This window comes from Cebus imitator, unplaced genomic scaffold (assembly GCF_001604975.1).
Source record: "Cebus imitator isolate Cc_AM_T3 unplaced genomic scaffold, Cebus_imitator-1.0 Scaffold391, whole genome shotgun sequence".
Taxonomy (NCBI): domain Eukaryota; kingdom Metazoa; phylum Chordata; class Mammalia; order Primates; family Cebidae; genus Cebus; species Cebus imitator.
Genome location: NW_016107706.1, coordinates 591,178 through 603,079, shown reverse-complemented (window position 1 = coordinate 603,079; position 11,902 = coordinate 591,178).

The window sequence follows — 11,902 nt, the reverse complement described above, 5'->3', positions numbered from 1 at the left end:
AGTCCTAAGCATAATTTTGCCTGGCACATAGTCAAAATGTAGTAAATATACTCTGAACTGGATTGAATGGTAAAATAATATAGAATGTGGGCCTGAGTGATTTACTCTGTTTGTTTTACTCTTTTTTTTTTTTTTTTTCTTGAAAACGTGAGATGAGGGAATTACTTTATTTACTCATTTTATACCTTAGATGAGGTGTACCTTCCTATCATCTAGTCCAAATTCCCACTACCCTCTATATGAAATAATTCTTTCCTGATAAATCTAGCCTAGCAATCCATTTATGAATATCATCATCTAGGGAGGTCAATACTTGCTCTTACCTTGAAAATATGGATGTTCAATTTTCTTAGTAAATACAAGTAAAAGTGAAACTTCATTGACATAACATTTTTTATTGATAAAATTAGCAGATTCAGGTGGGCAAAAAATGTGTTGAATCCACTATCTACATGCAAAGAATAAAAAAGGACACCCTACCTCACAGCATATTTTTAAAAAACACTCAAAATAGATCAAAGACCTAAACATAAGTGCTAAAATTTTGATACTCTTGAAAGAAACAGTGCAAGCAGCAGAAAAGAGAATAGATAAATTAGACATTATCAAAGTTTAAAACTTGTGCTTCAAAGGATGCCATCAAGAAAGTGAAAAGACAAGTTAAAGAATAAAAGAAATTTTGTAAATGACATATCAGATGTGAGACATATATCTAGAATATATAATAAATCCTTGCAAATCAATAATAAAAGACAAATTACCCAATTAAAAGGGACAATACCCTTGAATACATAGTTCTCCAAAGAAGATATACAATTGCCTAATAAGTATATGAAAATATGCTTAAAACTATTAGCTCAAAGGGAAATACTAATAAAAGCCACAAAGAGACACTACTTCACACCTACTCAGATAATTGTAACAAAAATGTCAGATAATAACAAGTATTAAGAAGAATGTGGAGAAATTGAAACATTCATACATTGCTGCTGGGAATGTAAAATGGTGCAACCACTTTGGAAAACAATCTGGTAGTTCCTCAGATGGTTAAATGTAGAGTTAAAATATGATCCAGAAATTTTGCTCTTAGCCATATATCCAAGGCAAGTGAGAACATGTCTACACAAACACTTGTATACAAATATTCATAGCTGTATTATTCATAATAGCAAGTAGAAGCATCCAAATGTCCATCAACTAATGAATGGATAAATAAAATGTGAGATTAATTCAATGGTATATTATTCAGTAATAAAAAGAAATGAAATATTGATCCATGCTAAAACATGGATGAATGTTGAAAACATTATGCAACGTGAAAAAAGCCAGTAACAAAGAACCATGATCACATTTATGCAAAATCTCCAGAATTGGAAAATCAATAGAGACAGAATACAGACTAGTGTTTGCCTAAGGATGAGGAGGATGAAATGTGGAAGAGGGGTATTGACAGCAAAGGAATATGAAGTTATTTTTTGAAGAGAGAATACTGAAAATGTCCTAAAATTGAATTCAGTAATGGATGTACAACTTTATCAATTAAGATTTACTGAGTTGTACACCTTAAATGAGCTAATTATATGGTATGTGAATTATCTCAAAAAGCTGTTAAGAAAATTTTTAAGATATATATTGAAGCCAGTGCTCTACTGTTATTGTATATTTTCAATGAAAATAAAATTTGATACAACTAACTTAGTTTCATCAAACTATTACATGTCTTTTGGTCCATCTATGAGGAAAGATGTATATCACATTACTGTTAATAGTTAATATCATAAATTTTCAAAAAATTGAAAATATTAGGATTCTAGCTATACTTGCCAAAATCATAAGGCACTACATAAAAAGGCACTCAACATCATTAATTATTAGGGAAATGCAAATTAAAACCATAATGAATACCAGTATGTGTTTATTAGAATGATTAAAATGGGGGGAAAAAGACACTACCAAGTACACGTGAAGAAGAAGAGAAACTGGAACTCTCAGACTTTGCAGGTGGGAATGCAAAATGATACACAATCACTTTGGAAACAGATTTGCAATTTCTTGTAAACATATACTTGTGGCTGGGCGCAGTGACTCACACCTGTAATCCCAGCACTTTGGGAGGCTGAGGTGGGTAGATCACCTGAGGTCAGAAGTTTGACACTAGCCTGGCCAACATGATGAAAACCCCGTCTCTACTAAAAATGCAAAAATTAGCCAGGCATAGTGGTGTGCGCCTGTAATCCCAGCTACTGGGGAGACTGAGGTAGGAGAATCGCTTGAACCCAGGAAGCAGAGGTTGCAGTGAGCCGAGATTGCGCCACTGCACTCTAGCCTGGGCAACGGCATGAGATTCCATCCCAAAAAACAAAAACAAAAACATATACTTGCCATATGACCTGAGAGATATGAAAACTTATGTTCACAGAGAAACTTGTGCATAAATGTCTATAGTACCTTTATTCATAAGCTCGCCGAACTGGAAACAACCTAAACGGCCTTCTGTTTAGCTGGGGAATGGATAAACAAACTGTGGTACAGCCATGCACTGGAATACTACTCAAAATAAAAAGAGGAGAACACGAATGCCAGCAGCAACAGGGATGAACCTTAAATTCCTTAAGCTAGGTGAAGGCAGCTAGACTCAAAAAGCTATACACTGTTTGATTCCCTCAACATGCCATTCTAGAATGGGCAAAACTACAGAGACAAAATACACATTAATGGTTTCCGGAAGTTGGCATGGGGAAAATATGACTATAAAAGGGCATAAGGTGATATTTTTGGTGATAGATTATGTATTGATTATGGCGATGGTTGCATTTGCCATACATTTGTTGTATATGTGATTGTCAAAACTCACAGAATTGCATGCTAAAAAGGGTAACTTTTTCTGTCTGTAAATCTTACCTTAATAAAAAGTTTTAAAAATAAGTTTTGAAAAACTGCTCAATATGCTAAATTAATATAAAGTACTCTTATTTTCAAAATGTGTTTACCAAAGCTGTAAAACCATGGAGACGTATTTATAATATGTGAAAAAAAATCAAGTGATTATGTTATATATTTATGTCTGTAGCAGAAATACAAATACTGTGTTTAAAAATTTTCACATATTAGCTTAAAAAGATAGAAAAAAAATGGCCAAAATGTCAAGAGTAATCCTTTGATTGAGGGTTGGGGCAGGTATGTTTTTGTGGTTTTCCATTTTCCATTTTTTAATTATATTAATAAGTATACATGGTTTTTCACAACAAAAATGACATATTACATTTATTAAAAGGACTATATGGGAGTCAGAATAATTATTTTCAAATATACAAATTTTCTAAGAGTATAAGTATATTGGTCTAAGTAAGACATTTATTTTGTAAATAAGCCATTAGGTTTTGTGTCTTTAGTTTGCTTTTCTGCAAAATGAGACAAATCTTTTTGGTATTTTTGCTACTCACCCTGAAGCAAAATAAATTCTCATACTGCAAACAAAATAAATAAATGGCAGCTAATTCAGAGTAGGTGGAAAAGGTGTATTTGTAAAAACAAGTGTGTTTATTTTCATATCTGGACTTTAATTCATATTCTCAATCAAATATTTTCTACAGTCTCGCTTTTCCCTTCTTAATGAAAACAGTGTAGCTCTGCTATTACTAGACAACATTTTTATATGAGCCACACTCCCTCACTCACCATGCCTATGACAACATGCCCAATTAAAAAAAGTTCCACTAGCCCAAGTCTGTTTCTACAGCACTAGCCAACAGAAAACTATGTGGCAGTCAGCCTTAGAAAGCAACCTCTTATTTGTTCTCATAGAGATCTATGAAGAATAATATATTTTAACTCTTCCTTGTCTAATATCACCACAGCCCAGATGCAGTCTCAGTGCCTCTGGGGTTAAAGGATGGTTTGAACTGAGCAAGAGACAAGGATGACCTAAATGTTTCTGAAGGATAATTTTCTTTAAGTCAATATGTGTTCTGTGATCCAAAGAGAGACAGAAAGCCCAAAACTTCTAACACCAACAAACCCTTAGAAGGTGGCAGGGCTATGAAATCATAACCCTGAGGTCGAATCCCACTTCTATCCAGAATTGGTGCCAACAAAAAGTTTAATTTCTTTCAGCCCCAATATCTTCATATGTAGCAAGGGAAATAATAAGACCTAGCTTTGAAAATTATGGGGATTCACTGGGGTAAATGCAAAGTGCCTGCTATGTAACAGGCACTTAATGAAATGTTATTCTTGTCCACTGTGGTCTAGGCGTTGTTTTGTGTAAAACCGTAAGGCAGCCTAACCAACTGTTTTAGAGAGAATAACGGAGTTGTGAGTGTGTATATGTGTGCCTGTGAGCATGACTTTGTTAGGAGTAGTAATCAGGAAGAATCATGTGGGATGCTGTGGATATGGAATTAGAGGTAAACTGAAGTCTACAAGATCTGGAACAGAGGTTTCTAGATTCCAAGAGTAAAAGTTATGAAAAAAGAAAAACAGCCAACCCATTTTTAATGGGTCACCTGAACCTAATTAAGGTCATTGTATATTCCACTTGAAAAATATTTTAAAATTAATTGTGCCAAATTTTCTCATTTTTAAAGCAAAAAAACAAAACAAACAAAAAAAAAACAAACTCCAATACTCAGAGAAGGGAAGGGAATTTCTCAAGGTCACACAGCACATGGAAAAGAGAAGTGGGACCAGGACATTCCCAGTCTCCTGTTTCTGAGATGGTAGGACCCTCTTTGCCCTTGGAGATACCTCTGATCCTTTTTTTATGAAATGCCTTTGTAAACAGGTGCCAGGTGCCAGGCAAAGCAAAGCATCAACCCAGCCTCAGTGCATTACGAGGACAGGAAGATAGAAAGAGGGTACCATCAAGATGGCAAGACAATGATGCCTACCCATTAGGAACGTGGAATCAGGCACATGCACAAACACACACACTTACACATGGACATTACATTACCCTGGGTTGCAGCCTGTTGTTATCTGTCATGGAGGGCTCTATAGGAAAGAGGTGTTTGGTCCACTTAGCAAGGAGAATTTATGTGTTTAGAAGATCACTGAAGAGGATGAGTGGTGATGCTGGATGGAAACTAAAAGAAAGGAATATGTGAGGACTTGCAAAGGTCTGGATGGTTTTTATCTGGCCATGTGACCCCAGGAAAGTCATTTAATTGATTCTCAGAATAGGGGAGTTACAAGAAAAAAAAGAAAGTCACTTGACAAACCCTTCTTCACTTTCATTTGTGATAATGTTGTCTGATCCCAAATCCTCACTAGCATGGGACTATAGCTGAGGCCATGGGAATTTTAATGGATGAATGATTTAGAGCTGCCAGTTGTCTATCCAAGACTCCAATCCCTTCCTAGGCTATTCCCTCTCCTCAGACACTTCTGAGTCTTCTTAAGAAAGATATCTGGGTGTCTCACATAGAATATGAAACCAGTGTCTCTGCTGTACTGGATGTTAGATGCTTTAATCCTGAAAGAATGGGACTGATAGAGAAAACTTCACATTACCCTGAGATCCTGTACTTGGAGCTATCCTCATGGTCACAATGGGACTTTGGTGGTCTCTCTTGAGTAAGAGGTTGAAGGGTGTTCTCTATGTGGGAGGAAAAGTCCATTGGAATTTGATAGAGTGCCAGACTGTAGCAGTGACTACTAAGTATTCACCACAGTTTCTTTCCTTTTTTTCAAAGCACACAGTGAGACTACGTTTCCTAGACTGGCTTGCTATTTGGTATGGTCACATGACTAGTTCTGGCCAACCAAAGGTGAGCAGAAATTATACGTGTCTTAGCTGAATGGGGAGGGGTCTCAGGATCTGCATGAGGGTGGAGCTGCACCATGGAGAGAGCATAGACCATGAATCACTGAATTACTGAGTTATATGAACAAGAAATAATCTACTGTGTTATGCTTCCTTCTGATATCTGGAGGTTATCTGTTACAGGATTTAATTTACTGTATCTATCATGATTTCATCAGTCTTAAGATGTATATATTTCCATATTTAATACTCCATTTTAGACTTGACTTAGATAAAATACTGCAAAGCAAGAATGTTAAGAGACACATATCAACACACTCACATTCACACAGCTAGTGTGATACTGATACTCTAGTCCAAGTATCCTCAACACTGGACCAAATTTCTAAGTTGCATGAGGTACTGATAAGAGAGACAAAGTTACCTAACCACAGAAGCTCCTACATTTGACTAAGTATCCTACAGCTCCTTGTCCTGGTGTGAAATCATGATATGTTATCCTCAGTGTTTTGAATGCTAGCTCTCTGGATTCTGAGACTTAGGAGGAGATCAAAGATTGAAGTCCATCTAGATTTGGGGGTAACAAAGAGCAGAGCTGGTAAACCTGGCACACCACTGGTAGTCCTATTGTGTCCAGGAAAGAGGAATGTTCTGCTTTGCAGAGAAGCTCAATTTTGAGTGCTGTTAAAGTATGAAAAAAAGGTGGCCCTGCTTGCAGTTAGCATGTGTCCTCATCAGACTTTGGATATTAGATGTGCCATCCACACCATGGTATCTGGTTGCCAGGGTTACAATGCTCTCCTTGAACAGAAAATCAAATAGCTGCCTGAAACCTGCAGGTAAAGGTCACCGTTGGTACATGCATCCTTTTGTGTGTAAAAAGGGAAAGTATTTCTGTAGGGGAAGGAGATTCTTTAGATTTTCCCTTTGAGGCCAACCTCAAAGGGTTGGCCTTTACCTTTGAGAACAACTTCAAAGGTAAAGACGATCTGGGTAGAAACTTCAGATATTAGCTGTATGTAAGAGGGCATCTTGATAATACACAGAAAATTCATAAATGGGAATTGGAAATAAATGCTTAAAAACTAAATGCAAGATGGCATTTTTTGAAGGGTATGGTCTCACATTAGTTACCCCACAATGTCTACTCTCAGCTAATCCCTTACCTTGCCAACTTTTAGAATGAACAATGTCCATATGTCTAAAGCATAGGAAATCCTTCAAAATTAATGATACAGCATTGGAAGAAACACATGTCTCAAATTATATGGGTGGCTTAAATAATAGTTTGATCTTTTCGGGGCTCAGACGTGAGGGATACAGAGTTGAGAGGAGGAAGACATTCTCTGGCCAGGCTAATATAATTCTGTAGCCCAAGCTTGAAGAGACAGAGCACTCTTGCCAAGAAGTTAGAGAAGTAACAGTTTTTTAAAACTCTTAGAGAAAGGGGAAGAGAGCTACCAATTGTCTTGTGATTATTGTTTTTTATTCTACTTATAATTTTTACAAGTGTTGATGGCTGCAATATTCCTCCTGCTACTGCTTCTAATACTACCGATATTTGTGGCCATTAGTTCTTCTTAAATAATTTCCAAAGAATTATCTTAAAAGCAGTATAAACAAGAGGTAAAAGTATAACAGTAAAAAAGTGGGTAAAATGAAGTTTCCTTCCCCTTACCTTGGATACTCAAGAACTACTCCCCAGAAGTAACTAATCTAATGTGTTACTTCAGAAATATTCTATGCTTATATGAAGATATATAAATATATTTAACAGATGCAAGATTTAATATAAATACTGTTCTGAAACATGTTTTTATCACTTAACACTGTATCTTGAACATATTTTCTTATTAGCACCTATAGTGCTATATATATGTGAGATACAAATTTGGCAACTTGGTTAAGTGGAAAGAGCATGGGCTAAAATTAAGTCTATGTGAAAGGATTTGACTAAAAGATGATAACAGCCTCACTCTTTATAATAGCAGAATTGTTTTAACAACTCAAATGTCCATTAGAAGCAAATGCCATTATGGTATGTGTCATAGAAAAATACATAGCAAAGCTGTGTTTTATTTATATTAAATTATACTTAGGTGACTTTTAGGTTTCACTTTTTATATGTATTATAAACTATGCTGTTATATTAAAACTTATTCTCACTATCTTAATTTATACATGTTATTGTTAAGTTTTCAATATTTTAGATTTACTTATATTATCCTGGCAGAGAGATATGTGCTTTCTCTAATGGGAAGATTATTACTCATTCACAGCTGTAGCCACCTCAATTTCATTTTCTCCCAGATTCTTCCCCTCAGGTTGATGTGGTAAGAGTCGGTTGTCATTTTCTACATACTGGGATCTCTATGTAAGTGAGGAACCCACAAAATATAAATCTTGGGTTTATACAAGAGCAAGACAGCACTGTCCCCTTCTTTCTGAGAAGGAATTGATCTGAAATGTAAATAAAGGAAAGCACCCTCCAAAGTCTTGTTGGGGGGAAAAGAAAACACATCCAAAGAGTTTTTACTATTTGGAAGGTAAGTAAATGTTTCCAGGAGGAAGATAAGACAAGTATCTCTGAATACAACCTCTGTGATACCTTCATGCTCCTGGGCTTCATCGCCTTTCTGAAATGTAACACACGCCTCCTAGGTTGTAAATCTCCACTCAGTCATCACTAAAATTCCAAGGTTTTAACCCAGGTCTTAGTAAAAATTTCCCAGAAAGCCTTGACCATGCATAAACATAAACATGATCACCTCTTGAAACAATTTACTACACTTTATTTTAGTGTAACTTTAAATTTCCCCTCCATTTTTGGCTAGATATTACTTTCTTCAAGTAGGTGTATAATTTTTAAAATTATTCTTGAGGTTTACTGTAATTTATTAAGACCCATAATCATAGTTTTTTTCTATCCATTTTCAAGGATTATCAATGCCAAATCTTCCATCTGAACCAGATGAGACCTCAGCCCTCTCTCTTTCCTCTTGTCTATTCTTTCGACTGCCACATTGACATCACCTGTAGTTTTAACTCAAAATTTTTTGTGGCTATCCATTAGACAAAGTATATTCATATGTTCTTTACTCTTTGTCTTAGCCTGGGTTTCTGGAAAGCAGAGCCTGAGGCAGAGGTTTGTGTTCTCTTTCTCAGTATACCAGGGGGCAGTAGTGAACGTAAAACATAGTGAGGCAAGAAGAGATGATACAATAAAGTATCACCAAGTTGGCCATCACTTGTCACTGAACATGACTAATTATTCATCCTCATGTGCCTTTATTGTGATCATCCGTATAAAAACTATTTTAGGACATTGTATCTGGAGGATGAAGGAAAAGGAACTTATCCACTGGCTCCTATCTCCTACTGGTCCAAGATTTGTCTCAATGGGCATAAACTTCTCTGCACTTTTGGACTGGTGTGTGTGGGTACTGAGCATGGCCTGTGATGTTTCATGCTTTAATGTCAACAGGGAAGTCCTGGGGTAGAAAGAAGCAAGTGATAGTGTGAGCATAAACTAGGACTTTGTGGCTTGAATTTTGCTTGCAAGAAGTTTTAGAAGTCCATCTAGAGTTGATGTCTACATAGGTAATAGGAACTAGAACAAGTGGCTAATTCTCCTGAAGACAGATGAGGCCAAGGGAATCTGAAGTGGTAGATAGGAGGCATCTGATATAGTTTATCCTTCTCAGATCTCTGGTAGTCTCCCATTATAACTGGCCACCCTTAAATACAATAGGAAAAAGACATCCACACTGCCTTCCTTTGAGGAGAAATAGAAGTTCAAACTTCAGAGAGTCCCTTTGAGACTCAAGCAAGTCAGAATCTCTGGAAAGACTTAAGGCGAGAGGGCTAGTGAAACAAGTTACCACTTTTGTTGTGACAAGTGGTCCAGATGTCATCATTTATGTTACTCCTCATGCCCTTCCTCCACCACTCAGTTTAGTCTTTCCTAGCAGACAGCATTTGGAGTGATCTCAGTTGCTTGTCTGATGGGGTTACTTCAACTTTTATCTCAGAAGGGTCTCAACCCTTAGTTGTTTTTCTATTGTCTGATCATGGTTGTGACATTTAGGCTGTGGTTTTTCACAGCTGTCCATATGCTACTATCACCAGATAATAATGGAAACATCCAGAGATGCCCCAGTATTCCAGTTATCTATTGCTGTGTAACATACTATTCCAAAACTTAATGGTTTAAAATAACATCACCTTTATTTTGGCACATTTATATGTGAATCAAAAATTTTGTGAGTTAGACTCAGAAATTCTTTCCATGTGATATCAACTAAGGTCACTTGATGGTCTTCAGCTGGTGGCTGAGTTTGTTTTGAGGATCTAAGACAGCCTCATTCATGAATGGTGACTTGTTGGAGATATCTGGAATGCTGGATTCCATTGGGCCCTTCTTTTTCTCCATGTTTTTCAGGGCTTCTTTGTGTGATCTCTAGCAGGGTAGCAGAGTTTCTTAGATGGAGGTTCAGGCTCCAAGAACCAGTGTTCCAAGAAACCAACTCAGAAACTACAAGGCTTTTCATGACCTACTTTGAAACCGACGAGAACGAAGACACAACATACCAGAATTTTTGGACACATTTAAAGCAGTGTCTAGAGGAAAATATATAGCAATAAATGCTCATATGAGAAGCAAAGAAAGATCTAAAATCAACACCCTATCATCAAAATTGAAAGAGCTAGAGAAGCAAGATCAAAAAAACTCAAAACCTAGCAGAAGACAAGAAATAACTAAGATCAGAGCAGAACTGAAGGAGATAGAGACACAAAAAACCATTCAAAAAAATCAATAAATTCAGGAGCTGGTTTTTTGAAAAGATCTACAAAATAGACTGCTAGTCAGATTAATAAAAAAGAAAAGAGAGACTAATCAAATAGATGCAAGAAAAAACAATAAAGGGGATATCACCACGATTCCGCAGAAATACAAACCATCATCAGAGATTATTACAAACAACTCTATGCACATAAACTAGTAAACCTGGAAGAAATGGATAAATTCCTGGACACTTGCATCCTCCCAAGCCTAAACCAGGAAGAAGGTGAAACCCTGAATAGACCAATAACAAAGGCTGAAATTGAGGCAGCAATTAATAGCCTACCCACCAAAAAAAGCCCAGGTCCAGTTGGGTTCACAGCCAAATTCTACCAGATGTACAAAGAGGAGCTGGTATCACTTTTTCTGAAACTATTTCAAACAATCCAAAAAGAGGGAGTCCTTCCCAAATCATTTTATGAGACCAACATCATCCTGATACCAAAACCCAGCAGAGACTCAACAAGAAAAGGAAACTTCAGGCCAATATCCATGATGAACATAGATGCAAAAATCTTCAATAAAATACTGGCAAACCAATTGGAACAGCACATCATAAAGCTCATTCACCATGATCAAGTAGGGTTTATCCCAGGGATGCAAGGCTGGTTCAACATAGGCAAGTCTATAAACATAATTCACCACATAAACAGAGCCAAAGACAAAAACCACGTGATTATCTCAATTGATGCAGAGAAGGCCTTTGACAAAATTCAACAGCCCTTTATGCTAAAAACTCTCCATAAACTAGGTATTGATGGAACGTGTCTCAAAATAATAAAAGCTATTTACCACAGACCCACAGCCAATATCATACTGAATGGGCAAAAACTGGAAGCATTCCCTTTGAAATCTGGCACTAGACAAGGATGCCCTCTCTCACCACTTTTTTCAATATAGTACTGGAAGTTCTAGCCAGAGCAATCAGGCAAGAAAAAGAAATAAAGTGTATCCAATTAGGAAAGGAGGAAGTCAAATTGTCTCTATTTGCAGAAGACATGATTGTATGTTTAAAAGACCCCATGGTCTCAGCCCAAAATCTCCTGAACCTGATAAGCAACTTTAGCAAAGTCTCAGGATACAAAATCAATGTGCAAAAATCACAAGCATTCCTATACACCAATAACAGACTTAAAGAGAACCAAATCAAGAACGAACTGCCATTCACAATTGCTACAAAGAGAATAAAATACTTAGGAATACAACTAACAAGGAAAGTAGAGGACCTCTTGAAGGAGAACTACAAACCACTGCTCAATGAAATAAGAGAGGACACAAACAGATGGAGAAACATT